The sequence below is a fragment of the Colobus angolensis genome, unplaced genomic scaffold (genome assembly GCF_000951035.1).
Source record: "Colobus angolensis palliatus isolate OR3802 unplaced genomic scaffold, Cang.pa_1.0 Scaffold463, whole genome shotgun sequence".
NCBI classification, from domain to species: Eukaryota; Metazoa; Chordata; class Mammalia; order Primates; family Cercopithecidae; genus Colobus; species Colobus angolensis.
In genome coordinates this window covers 9,432-23,502 of record NW_012118077.1, presented here as the reverse complement: position 1 = coordinate 23,502, position 14,071 = coordinate 9,432, and the positions used below count along the sequence as shown (strand labels likewise).

Sequence of the window (14,071 nt, the reverse complement as noted above, 5' to 3'; positions counted from 1 at the left end):
GGAGAAGAATAAAAATAGATGTTAGGTAGGGGTAGAGAAAGGAGTAAAGGAATATAATAAAACTGCCAGGGCAGCAAGAAACAGCTGGGGTAAACTAATGGCTACTGAAATAAATTGTGATGTGGGCTTGCTACAGAAAACATCTGCAGAACAGGAGTAAAAGAGACACACACAAGGAAATAAATGCTACAGGCTTCCTGAAGGTGGAGTCCCAGTCACAGAAGTCGGAGGAATAGAGACGTGTGTAATAGAAATTTAGATTGATCAGAGAGGAATAAGATCTGTTTGGTCCTTTCTCTGCTTTCAACTTTAACTCTTTTCTGTATCTGGACTTATTCTTTCCTTCCGCTTCTGAGAAAGAAGCCCCCACCTCCCTTCTTGCCAGAGCTACCCATGGCATGTGCATGATTAGCTAATTCCACCTCTTGCTTTTTCAGGGTCTTGCTTCAGTAGTTGTCCTTGTTTTCTATGCTACAAATATTTTACCCTATATTTCCCTTCCCTTCCCTTCCCTGCCTCCCTGCTTCCCTACCTCCTTTTCTAATGAAAAAATATATACATATATACATAAATGTATACATTTCCTACTTTGTACCAAGCTCCTTTCCTTATACCTGCAATCATACAGATGATTCTTCAGTTCTAAAAACATGCATTTCTTAATCCTGATAAATTCAAATTATTTGATAATAATGAGTTATCTCATTTTTCACCTTCTTTTATCATCAAACTTCACTAAAAAGTAGTTTACATTGTTGCCTGTGCTTTCTCACGCCTACTTCCTAGCTTTTGAACCTTCCAGTTTACTCACACATCTTGTTTGACAGTTTCTAATGACTTTCTAATTGTCAAATTGAATGCTTTTCAGAACTTTTCCTCCTCCATATATTGGAAACATTTGACATTGGTAATCACCCTCCCTCTTCTTTAAATTCTCTCTTCCTTTGGCTCAGTCTTTGGATTCTTCCACTAACTTCCATACAACCACTTTTTCTCTTTAAACTGCCCCTTTCCCTTCCTACCCTGTAAGCGTGGGTATTCTCCATGGACACTCCTTCTGATCTTGTCTCTGACTTCAGGCATGGTGATTTTACATACCCCTACAACATTTCTTATCCCCTCTATGTGGTTGACTTCCAAAATTTATCTGTGTATCCAAACTCTCAGACCTGCATATCCATGTATTTGATTACTATCTCAACTTGAATGGCTTTTTAACACCTTATGTTCAGTTACATCCAAAGCTGAACCCATTTTCTTTTGACTAAAACCAGCAAATCCCCTCCTTTCCTTCTTTGTTTAGAGTGTTGCTCTCTTTCTAGTCATCCAAATGGAACATTTTGGATTTATCTTCGACTCATCCACCTACTCCTTCAGTAAAGATTTTGGAGTCTACTATGTTATTTTTGTTTTTAAAATTTCCAATGGCTTACTCTTTACTATAGAATAAAGTCTAAACTACTTTGGTTAGCAATATGCTCTACAACATGCCCCCACCTTATCTTTCCTGATGTATATCACTTGCAGGCTATCTTTCAGCCAACAGGAACTAGCCATTCTGAAAATGCAACCCATGGCATGCCCCTAAACTTATGCACATTTCTTCCTGCCATTTGGAATAGAATCATATCCCACACTTCATTTTGATTATTATAATCCTACCTATGCTCAAGTTCTTCTCTCTTAAAAGAAATATTCCATTACCCTTGCTCAAATTCTTCTATTTTAAAGAAGTATTCCACATTTCTTCCTACCTACAAGTAATTTATCTATTTCCTTTATGTTTACAACATAGAGTGCTTGCTTATACTACTTGCCAATTATTCAAATGAAGTGGCTAAGTTTGAGTTTCTTGTTATTGAAAAGGAGGAAAAGAGTACAACAATGGGGTAAGATTTGGGTTAAACATTATCATGCAAAGGTCTGATGATAGATAGAAGATCTCAACTGGAAGACATGATCAAGGATGACAATTAGGAAGGAGAACAGTTCAGATTTGTAAATTAAGGATGTGGTGTTCTTTTTTCATTCTTCATAAAATAGAGTAAACCACTCTATTTTATGTTGGAGTAGAGACATTTCAATTACATCTCAGAAAAGGGAATAGAGCCAGAGATAATTGGAAATTGACCAGTGAAGCTGAATACTTAGAAAATTGTGTGCAAAAATGTAGACTTGAAAGAAGATTATTTGGAAGTGCATGCTAACAATTTGCAGTATGCTTACATAAAAAAAGAAGTGATCCAGTAGGGCTGACAGGATTTATATGCAAGAGAGAGTAGAGGTCCGACATATGAAATGAAAGATAGCACTTTTTCTGATCATGCAATGGTACTAGCTGAAATTAATTTCTTAAAAGCTTGGAAATTTGGCAGAAGTAAATGGAGGATGAGCAAATTCATATAACTAAGAGAAGGCATTGAAAATGATGAGGAATGGTCAAGGAGAGAAGCCCTGCTTTCATTCCAAGCTGTCAGAGAGGATTGGTACAGATGAGAAAATAATTTGAGGAAAGCTCTCAAGGAAAGAAATGAAGCCAAATACTTTGAAGAGAAAAGTAGATATTTTTCAATTTCAGAACAAACTAATGAAGAGCACAGTAAAAAAAAAAAAAAAATAAAGAAAGAAATTAAAACCGAAATAGGGAAAATCAAAGGGCAAATGACAAATATCTGCAGTGGACTGAAAGAGTCAAGGTAACAGTGGGAAGCAGCAAAGGCAAGGACGGCTACTGACATGTTCTCATGTTCAGGAAGAGAAGAAAGTTGTCATGTGTTTGAGAGATTTTAGACACGTTAAGGTGACTTCAAGTCATTTATGAGAGTTCTTTATGGAGCTGTAATACAGGAAAGGAGGTAGGCTAATACTGGGGTACGCAAAACCAAGCAGAAAATCAAGGAATGACTCAGCAACAGACTTCACAGCTCAAAATGTGAGTGAACATCATGAACAAGGTGTTGATGAGAAAATCTGGATCTGCAACCCTTATAGATGCAGCACAGTGATAAATCTACCAGCTTTGTGGTCAGAGGTGACTTTTAGTGCCGCTTCTACTACGTAAACAGCCATGTGACTCTGGACAAATGTTTTTAGTTTCCAGATTCTTAAATTTCTCATCTGTACAGAGACCTCATGTTTTTATGAAGCTCAAATGAGATAACATTTATGCAAATATCTTGAACAACATTTAGATATTATTATTCCAAGACTTTTTGGAATAGGCTGAGCAAACATTTATCTGTGGGTTTCTCTGGTATATGGCATAACAAGGAAATGACCAATATGATAAAACAAGGAGAGGGAGTGATGTTTGAGAAAAGAAAAACTTAGAAACTGAAAGTCACTGACATTTCTAAACAATGCTTTTAGAAATCTTCCTATTAAAAACTCATGGTGGCATGATTCATGATGCATGAAACGCATCTAAACGATGTCTAAAGGAGTGACAGGTGATCAGTGAACTTCAGAGATTACGTAAGACGCCAGAGGATATTTATTATCTTTCAACAAAAACACTCTGTTTTAACCAAATACAATTTTATAACTCACGCAGAGCTATTCTGGAATAGAAAAGGGGCTGTAGTATGTGAATAAAACACAACTATCTGCCTTTAGACCATATCCCCCTCCATATCTCTGTGCTCGTTTAGTTTGAGGAAAGAAATGAGTGATGTTGAAGGTGAGATTACCTTATCACTAAAGCCCCTTATATCTGTGCTGCTTTTGAGAAAATGTATCTGGAATGTGTATGAAATTGCATGTAAAACTGAAAAAAGGAAGGGGTACTCTATGATACAGGTCTTTTCTAAATCTCTATTGCTATAGCTCAGTTCAGGTCCACACTGGCTCTAAGATTATTGCTCGAATCATATTACCCTATGTCCAGTCTTACATCTCTTCAATCAATTCTTCACATTTGTTGTGAAAGTGATCTTTCTAAAGCACAATTCTGAACATTTTACTGACTTGCTCAAAACCTTCAGTGATTATCCACCACTTACTTGTTGCACAAGTCCACAATTTTTTTTCTGTAAAGGGCCAGATAGTAATTTTGGCTTTGTATGACACACACAGTCTTTGTAAAAACATTTTTCTTTGCTTTTTTTTCACATCCATTAAAAATTTGCAAACCATTCTTAACTCGTGGGTTGTACAAGCCAAGGGCTGCATTTGGCCTTTCAGGCTGCAATTTGTTGATCTCTAGAATAAAGAAAGTGCAAGCTCTTTAATAGAGAATAACAAGTCTCCCCCTAATTTGGCTTACTGATTTTTTCTCAGGTCGTACATATTGCCAGAAACACTTCCCACATCTTCTGCTGCAGTAATGTTGAATTGTTGGCAGTATCTGGAAGTACACCAAGCTGGGTTTTGTACTTCTGTGCTTGTTCACATTATGTCCACTAAAATTGTCCTCCCTTATCCAACTGGCAAACTCTTTCTCAAGACTGCTAAAATACTAAATATTTCTTGACTGGCCCAGTTATAGCTGGTGCCTGTACCTCATAAATAATGTGGATCACAGTATCTATAGTTCTTCACTGGTGAATATTTGCTCCCCAGCTCCAATGTGATCCTTTCAAAGGTAAAAAATGTCTTATTCAGATTTGCATCCCTAACACACAGTAGACATGTAGTAAATGTTTGTGGAATGATTGGCCCAAGGTAGAGTGTTATCAAGTCATCCCAAACCAGTAATAAATAGCATAAAAAGAAATGAAGAGAGGATCAGAAGTCCTCTGACTTGTGAGTGACTTATACACAGAAGTGAGTTATTATTTTCATAGTCTCTAGAGAAGCTCTCTAAGTCCCACTCTTATACCTTGCTGTGAGAATTCCTCATACACCCCCTAGGACATGAGTGTGGTGGCAGAGACCCTCATGGAATATTTTTTTGGGGATCAGAAATCTCATCTAACAGTGTCAGTGTTTTTAGAATTCTGCACGGGGACTCAACACCTATCTTCCAATAAACATACTTTCAAAAGTATGGTGCTAGGACTTTTAGTATTATTAGTGATACAATGATGACCTAAATAGGTGTTGGTAAGCTGCCCTTGGAATGTAGCCACCCTGTCTCAGTAGAGAAAACGTGCTCTGAGTTCCAAGCTGATGACTTATGAGTTAGCTTTTGGACATAACTCATTCCTAAGTTTGGGGCTGTCTCTACTTAAAATATATCAAGCATAGGTCAGAGGAACTGGAATAGGAGTCACCCAGATTAAGAGCAAAGCCATAGAAATGAGAGCCAAAGGGAAATACGATATTACAGTGTTTCTAAAATTAGAGAATGGGCCAGCGAGGCTCTTCATTGGGAAGTCTGGAGGGAAAGATTCATAAAGGAAATAGACTTTAGAAAACAAAGAACAGGAGCATTTGGATGAAACACAGAAAATAGCAATTGTATCTAACATTTATTGAATGATTACCCTGTGCTAAGGGCTGTTATAAGGGCCTTACATGAACCATAAATTTAATCCTTCCAACAACACTATAAGAGGAATACTATTACTATTTTCATTTTGTGGATGGGGAAAGTGATGCACAGAGCAGTTAAGTAATTTGCCTAAGCTGTAATGGAACAGCTAGTGAATGTGGAGCTCGAATTCAAACTCAAGTTTTCTGATTCCTTTGCCCACCATTGAAGCATGTATATTCTGATTATATATACATGGTACCACAAACAAAGTGCAGTGTGGAACTGACAGGGACTTTTTCCTGGCCCTCTTAAAACCTAGAAAAACTGATTCAGAAGAAAATCCCTAATGAAGGAGGGTCAGGCAGAATCAATGGAGAATTGTTCTTTCCAATGAATTTGCCTCTTGATCTCTGGTAGCAAATCACAGCAATCGAGGCGTAAGCATCACACTCCATTTGCCCACAATAATGGCAGAAAACTTATGGGAAGAGACAATTTTGTAAGGTATTTTTAAGAACCCAAAAAGCATTAATCCTCAGAAAGAAAGTAAATAAAAAAGCCAAGTATAGAAAATATTGTGACCAGAAAGCCATCTACCCAAGAAAAGTCATGGGAGGAAAGGAGGTTTTAGAAGTAAGAAGACAGACATATCCACCTTCTGAATGTGCTATGGCAGAATTTTATTTTATTTTATTTTATTTTTTACATATTAACATTGGTTTATTAATTGTTAACACATGTATCATATAAATGTGACATGCCAGTAATAGCGAACATTGAATATGAAGAATAATGCAGCTCTATAATTTTTCAGGAAATATATTTTATTTTTTTTATTATACTTTAAGTTCTAGGGTACATGTGCATAGCGTGCAGGTTTGTTACATATGTATACTTGTGCCATGTTGGTGTGCTGCACCCATCAACTCGTCAGCACCCATCAATTCATCATTTATATCAGATATAACTCCCAGTGCAATTCCTCCCCCCTCCCCCCTCCCCATGATAGGCCCCAGTGTGTGATGTTCCCCTTCCCGAGTCCAAGTGATCTCATTGTTCAGTTCCCACCTATGAGTGAGAACATGCGGTGTTTGGTTTTCTGTTCTTGTGATAGCTTGCTAAGAATGATGGTTTCCAGCTGCATCCATGTCCCTACAAAGGACGCAAACTCATCCTTTTTTATGGCTGCATAGTATTCCGTGGTGTATATGTGCCACATTTTCTTAATCCAGTCTGTCATTGATGGACATTTGGGTTGATTCCAAGTCTTTGCTATTGTGAATAGTGTATGGCAGAATTTTAAAGTCAGTTGGTCAAAGTTAAGATGAGAAAAAGAATAACAAGTTACTATGACACAAAGTATATAATAAATGTTGGCTGCCTATAACAGAAAGTACATATAGCATCTTATTAAATGGAGAAAATGATAAAAATAATCACGATCTTGGTCATGAAGACTCTTGGGAAGAGCAGAAATACTAAAGCTCATAAATGTGTATGAGAAGTCGGAGTTGAAATGGCCAGAGGGTCGCTAAAGCATATCATGAAAGAGGAGACAGAGAAACAGGAGAAGGCAAAAGAATAACAACTTCAGTATAGACATTTCTATACGAAATTGATATGATGGAAATTTAATATTTGTAGAAACAATGTTGGTTGAGAGAAGACTACTTTAAAATAAGAAATTATAAATATAATTTAAAAGCACTTATTAAAAGATAAAGTACTTTACATACAAAAGGCACTTCTTGCCATGGAATGTTATCACCTAAATGGGAGAACTGAGGGGCCAATTGTCCATTAGGTTCAAATTGGTGCAGACACCTATAAAATGTGTTATGAGAAGCAAATGTTGTATTATGGTTGTATAACCACTGTCTTGTATATGAATTTTTCCCACTTTGTGTGGCAAGTACAAAGATGTTTGGTTACAAAAATCTTATGGCTTATACCCAAGAGAAAGGGCTCTCCCTGATAGGCTACTATGGCTGTTGCGCCTGCCTCCACATACCTACTGCCTTATTCTCTCTGTGAACTACTTTGGGCACATCCATGGCTTTAGATCTTAATGTGGGGCTTGACAAAATGTTAATATTTATGGTAAATTTTATGGTAATATTTATGGTAAATTGTTAATGAGTGCCTAGTGGCGACCATGGAAAGAATGCTCACTAAAATTTTGTCGTGTGTTTTAAAGAAACATAAATTTAAATAATGGGCCAAGTTTTCACTGTTTTTCCTGCACTTTGGAGAAGTTTAAAGAGAACCATTAGGATTTTTCATTTCCTTTGGCTAACTTTCTAAGTGTACCTTTTATGTCCTTATTTCTCTGAATATAAATTGGGGGATTTAACATGGGAGTAACTGCTCCATAAAGTTTTGAGACAACTTTATCCTCTTCCTGGGTTCCCTTTGACTGAGATTTCAAGAACATGTAGATGACTGCCCCATAAAATATGGTGACTCCAGTCAGATGAGATCCACAGGTGGAGAAAGCTTCATGCCTAGCCTCCACAGCACAGCAACTATGAAAGGAGATGAGGAGGAAAGAGAAGGTCAGGGACAATGTGAACACACTGATAACCAGACCCAGAATCAGGCTGACAAGGGTGTCTGAGCAGACGAGCTTCAGCAGGGCCTGGATCTCAAGGTAAAATGGTTGATGACATTGTGTTAATAATAACTAGCAGGAATTGTAATGATTAGTGTGACTGCTGCTAAGAAGGCATGGGTCCAGATTCCCAAGGCCAACTGTATACAGACCCGATTGTTCATAATAATAGTGTAATGCAGGAGATAAGAGATTCCAACAAACCTGTTGTAAGCCATGCCAGCAAGGAGGAGACATTGTCATCCCCAGAAAGAGGGGTGTGATCATCTGAACAGAACAGCTGTTATAGGAGATGGTGGGGAAGTCCTTGATGCATTGAGCCAAGACTTACAGCTCCCAGCTGGTGGAATAACACATTTCAAGGGAGGATAAGTTACTGAGGAAAAAAAAAAAAATAAGAGTATGAAGTTGAGAATCTCATCTCACTACAGCAACGATAAGGATGTTCTCAAACATTGTGACCAGTAGAGAAACAGCAGTTCCAAGAAGAAGGCAGTCTGGATTTCAGGGTGTTGGCAAGTTCAACAAGGATGAGTTCGGTCATCTCAGCGGCATTGTCTCTTTTTAGACCGCCCATTTACTTGTCTCAAGTGTTGGGAAAAGAGACAAAACAATGTCATCTACATGAAGAAATAAGAGGAAGAGCATCTCAGTAGCCTGTTATAGTTCGTGTTCTGGAGCTCTAATTAATTACTGTGTGTCATTTATTTTACAGGATTGGGTTCAACTGTTCAAGTATCCAGTGGTGGAAATATATGTTCTCTTTGCTTTTCTGTCTTGTAGAAACTTATATGACCTAGGACAGTCTGATTTAGTTGTATGGACTGTTAAAACCCAAATAGAGGTACTTACATTGACATTGAGTCAAATAGAATTATTACTCTCATAAAGGGGTTTAGCTACATGATTGATTTTACCCTTGACTGAAAAAAGGGCAAATAAGCTACATCTGTCCAACAAAAATGTTTTCCAGCTTTATTTAAGTTGATTCACCAATTTAATAATAATTTTTAAATTTAAACTCAAGGATACAGTTTTGAATGCTTGAAATACTTCTTTACTTTTCAATCCTCTTTTCCCCTTATATGTCATATTAGAACCACCTATATATGGTGAATTAGAAAGTGTATATGTAGCTAAACCATCTAGTCAATTCAATGGAAAAACACCAGTAGCCAAATTGACATGCAATAAACCAAGCAATTGGTGGATTTACTGAAATCTCACTCTTTGCTCAATTGTTCTGACATCTATCTTCGACTGACAGAAGCTTACTATGTGCAGATCCTATCATCTCCATATAGTTTCGAACAAGAGCTTAAAGGGTGATGGGGAAATCTTAACAGATAAAAGGATTTCATGTGGACAATAGTTACCAGCAATTGTGAAAAGGGACAAGGCAAAATTTGAATGCATGTTTCCAGGACTGTTCAAAAAGAAAAGACAGAGCCTTTTCAGTTTTACATGGTTTTAGTAGGGAGTGAAAGATATGACCAATTGAAGTGTCTGTTGGCTTTAGAATTTTCGTATTTAGAAACAGCATCAATCTCACCATACTGTATAGTTATATTAGTGCTGTATATAATTGTGTAATGCCTTGTAATTTTTTAACTAAAAGGCAAACTGTTGAAATACAGAAAGAAAGCAAGGGAGCCAGCTGGATCTAAGCTTAACTTTTGGTTTAGTCACTAAAACCTGCACAGTCCTGAGAAAGTCAGTTTTCTCATATGTGAAATGGGAATCCACCCAGCCTCTTGCAGGATTGTTCTAAGAATTAGGTAAGATAATTTCTATAAACAAACAAACAAACAAATAAATAAATGTGTCCGGTACGTTTATAGCCACCCAAGATACCTTAACTTCTGCTTTCACGCCCCATGCAGACCTTCCCTACAGTTTGGATTTCATCTTATAAACACGTGCCAAAGTGTCATTCCACCCTACCTTTCCTTGTGAGGTTATCACATTACCAGAAACAATACAATCTGAAGTTTTAGGTTTGAACAACAACTAAAGAAAGTTTGACTGCGTAAGTCATTAAAATTTGTTCCTGATGGTAGGCGGGAAAGACACATAAAGAGATGAAAATTACTCACTGACTTAGGGCTGGAGGACAGCAACAGAGAAGTGCACCTCATTCATAACAGAAGCATTTTGCAGTTGGCGACACCCCCACAAATGACTAATCTCCAAGAAGAAATTTGATTCCTTCAACTGCAAGGAAAAGAAGTTTAATACAAGCAGCTGTGGTAATAAATCTTCCTATCAGTTCTGGTTATAAGGCTGGAAAATCTTAAGTTAACTGTGCTGGTGAATCATGCACAATTATTTCTACTTGTTTAAATATCCTTTTATTTTATTTACAGAGAGGTGGCATGTAATAAGGTGACCACGAAGGGTTGGTGTCCAAGAAACAATAAAAAATTCATTTTCTCGCATATGTAATATTAATATAGATGCCAGTTCATGACACGCAGTTTTTCTTTGCCTGTACAAATATTAAAATGATATTTCTTCTTCTAGTGTTCTAAATTCTGTTACTGTGTTCCCAGCTACAGAAAAATAAATTGAGGAGATGTCCTTTCTGAATACACTGAAATCTTTTAAAAATGTTGGTGTTTGCCAAAGTATAGTCTATATACAGACCAAAAATACTTAAGCAGCATTAAAAGAAGCCAGGATTCAAATGCAAGAGTAAGATAGTGTTTAGAAATGTAGATAATCATGTGGTGGTTTAAGAATTGATAACCTCAGTCTTGAAGAAAAATTTCCACTTTGGGAACTTATAGGATGTCCCTGCTTTGCAGTTAACTCTCCCAATATAAACACACAGACAGAGAGAAAACAAAGAAGGAGGAGATATCTGCTATGTTTAGCTCATTAAAATAAAGTTCATTTTCCTTCCAAATTAGTTAATGAGAATTTCAGTGAATATTCCTGATAGCAATGATTCTGGTCAGTAAACATGGTTGTGGTGAAGAAAGCAAGACTTCCTTCTGTCTGGGCAGTTCTTCATTCTTTCATTTTTTTCTTCTTGCAAGTTAAATGTTCAAGTAGTACTATGAAGATTTAATATTGAGGAATTTTGAAGACTAAGATATATATCACAGTAGGAGTGTGTAACAACTTTTGTGTCTGCTGGGTCCTCTGAATGATATGCTCTGTTGATCAGTCAGGTTCTCTCCCAAGTATGATTGTGAGTCCAACGGAGATTGGGCATCATTTAATTTTTATGTAGTTGTTTGTTAACTTTAGGGACTCTAGACCCCATATAACTAAGCTTAAAGCTGGGTGTGCACTTTGGGGGCTGTAAGCCCCTGATTTTTGCAAACAAATCTAAGTCATCTGTTTTCTCTGGTATTCTACCTTGCACAGAAGAAACTCTTAAAAGATATTTGCTGAAATAAATCCTCTTGATGTCACTTTGACTAAGTGGATTCTTTCGTTCAAGTAGTTTTATGCTACATTCAATCATACTGTTTTTGACCATAGGACTCTGAATAATGTATTTTTTTTTCTGAAATTTTAAATCTTCAGTTCCTTAGTTCAAAAATTGTTGACTGATAGAGCAATGGTCTGTTGAAAGGCAGCAGAAGAGAACTTTCAGCCAGACAGTTCACACTGGACTTTTGTGAGTCACTCCTTCTATCTGTCCACAGAGGGTTGGTAGTAAGATTTGCCCTTTCTTTCTGGTTCTGTCCTAGGGACCATCTCACCTTGTATGTTAAAAACATATTAAACCTCCATAAAAATTCACATAAAATGTAAAAGAGAATAAGATGCTGAACATTTGCAGGAGCATACAAATAGGGAGAAATTGCAGTGCAATCAAGGAAATATTTCACAGAGGACATGGTTGATGCCTCCATAATGAAGATTACAGAACTGGCATAGAGGCAAGCTACAGCAGGAATGGAAGGATTTAGCTGTCCAGGCATCTGATGGAAGTCTCATTCTGTTAAAAGCAGAGCATCTGATAAATTTGGGATTTGCCTTGCTGACAATTTCATTTCTCAGAAGGTTAAAGAATTATTGAGGGGAAATGATACTATGGACCTAATTGTGATGGAATGGACAGGAATGTTGGGAGAAAATAACCACATCATCTGGGAGTTCATAATAGAAAGAAACTGTATGGCCAATATTTCTAAAAGGAAAATTGGCTGTGAGGCCTTAGATATTTTTCTCTCAATATTTTAGTTTGAAATTTCTTAAACCTCTGATGATAATTTGACCAGAGCTAGAGAGTCTCAAGAAATTTAAGATGAAAATAGATCTTTTTCACTTCAAGACCACAGCACAGAGCATGCAAACGGCCCAGACTTTGTTCTCCTGGGTGTAGACAGTACTTACATAGCAATCTCATAAGTCTCAGTTGACATCAGCTTTTCCAGCTTGTAATCAAAGTACACTAGACTCATCCCCATAGCATACTGGCCTGTGCAACCTCATCTGAAAGTTTGCCAGCTATCTGAATTTGACTTATCCTATGATTTTTTTTCCAGAGCACTTTGGTATATATATGCAGAATATATGCCATGCAGAATCATTCACTTTCATTTATCCATTGAACAAATATTTGTTGAGTTCTTATTATGTGTTCAGTTCTGGTTTAGTTGCTGAGGGTAGAGCAATGAGCAAAAGAGGTAAAACTTTTTTTTTAAAATCTATATTCTAATGTGGTGAGAAAGATAATAACAAGTAACAAAATAATTTCAGATAGTAAGAACTGTTATGAAGAAAACAAAACAGGGCAATTTGAAAGATAGTGGTGAAACAAAATTGTTATTATAAATGTGAGGTTTCAAGGGAGGTGACATTTCAGTTGGGACCAAAATGTCCCAACAGCCACGTGAAAATCTAGGGAAAGATACTCCCAGGCAGAGGGAACAGCAAGTGCTCGGACCCCAAGGCAAGAACAAGTTGAAACTGTTTGCTGAATAGATAGGAGTTAAGTGTGGCTGAAGCATAATGTAGTGTGACCAAATGTCCTAGTTTGTCCAGGACTTTCCTAGTGTTAGCATCATTAAGTCATGTTTATGAGGAAACCCCGCAATCCTTGCATGTGATTTGGGATTACCACTGAAACTCGTGAATAAAATTAACCTCAGAGTCAGAGTATGTTTCTCTATGCTAAGAATGCTACAGTCTTTCCACCTCATTTTAGATGATATAGTTCCAAGATATCTCAATCACAAACCCAGTTCTGCTCCTGAAAGACATTGTGGCGGTACTCCTGTAGTAAGTCACTTAGGATAATCAGCTATTTTTAATAGTATTATACTTAGCAGGGAAGTAAGGCCACTGACACTGAATTTTGCACACAAACTACTCTCAAACCATTTAGTTCACTTCCTATAACTGTACAATTGATTTTCTTTTAACCTCAAGGCTCAGCTTTACCATTTGCCAAGTGATGCTTCATCTTGTTCAGTTTGACTCAGAGTTCCAGTCCACTGAGGTCTTTTTGAATGTTAATTCTGGCATCCAAAACTTTACTTCCTTCTTGCTTTCTTTGTGTTAACAAAAATTTGATAAATTTGCCTTCTGGCTTTTTATCTAAGTCATTTGATAAAAATGTTAAACAGAACAGGGCCCTGGGTATGTCACTGGAGACATTCTTCCCACATAACATTGATCCGTTAATCAATATGTTAGGAGAAATTTATTTAAGCAGATACCAAGTCCTAAAATTCCAAGTTTATTGTTTTACCCATGATTTGGGATATGGCATGTAATCATGGGTCAAAATACTGCCTCCAGGTAAAGTTTCTCCCAATTGCTCTTGCAGATAATGGGTAATAAGACTGGAAATGTGGCCAGAACGGGTGGAGAACAATAAGCAAATCTTAGAAAAAGTAAAAGAGCCTGCAAAGCTGATTCAGAGGTCTTGAAAGTTGGGGAAGACCGACCGGGCGCGGTGGCTCAAGCCTGTAATCCCAGCACTTTGGGAGGCCGAGTCGGGCGGATCACGAGGTCAGGAGATCGAGACCATCCTGGCTAACACGGTGAAACCCCGTCTCTACTAAAAAAATACAAAAAAC

The 14,071-nt window shown here is 37.2% G+C and overlaps 1 pseudogene; it reads right to left on the bottom strand.

Annotated features, from left to right (window-relative positions):
• Positions 1-7,685: 7,685 nt before the first annotated feature.
• LOC105523448 lies at positions 7,686-12,454 on the bottom strand (annotated as a pseudogene).
• Between the last annotated feature and the right edge of the window lie 1,617 nt (positions 12,455-14,071).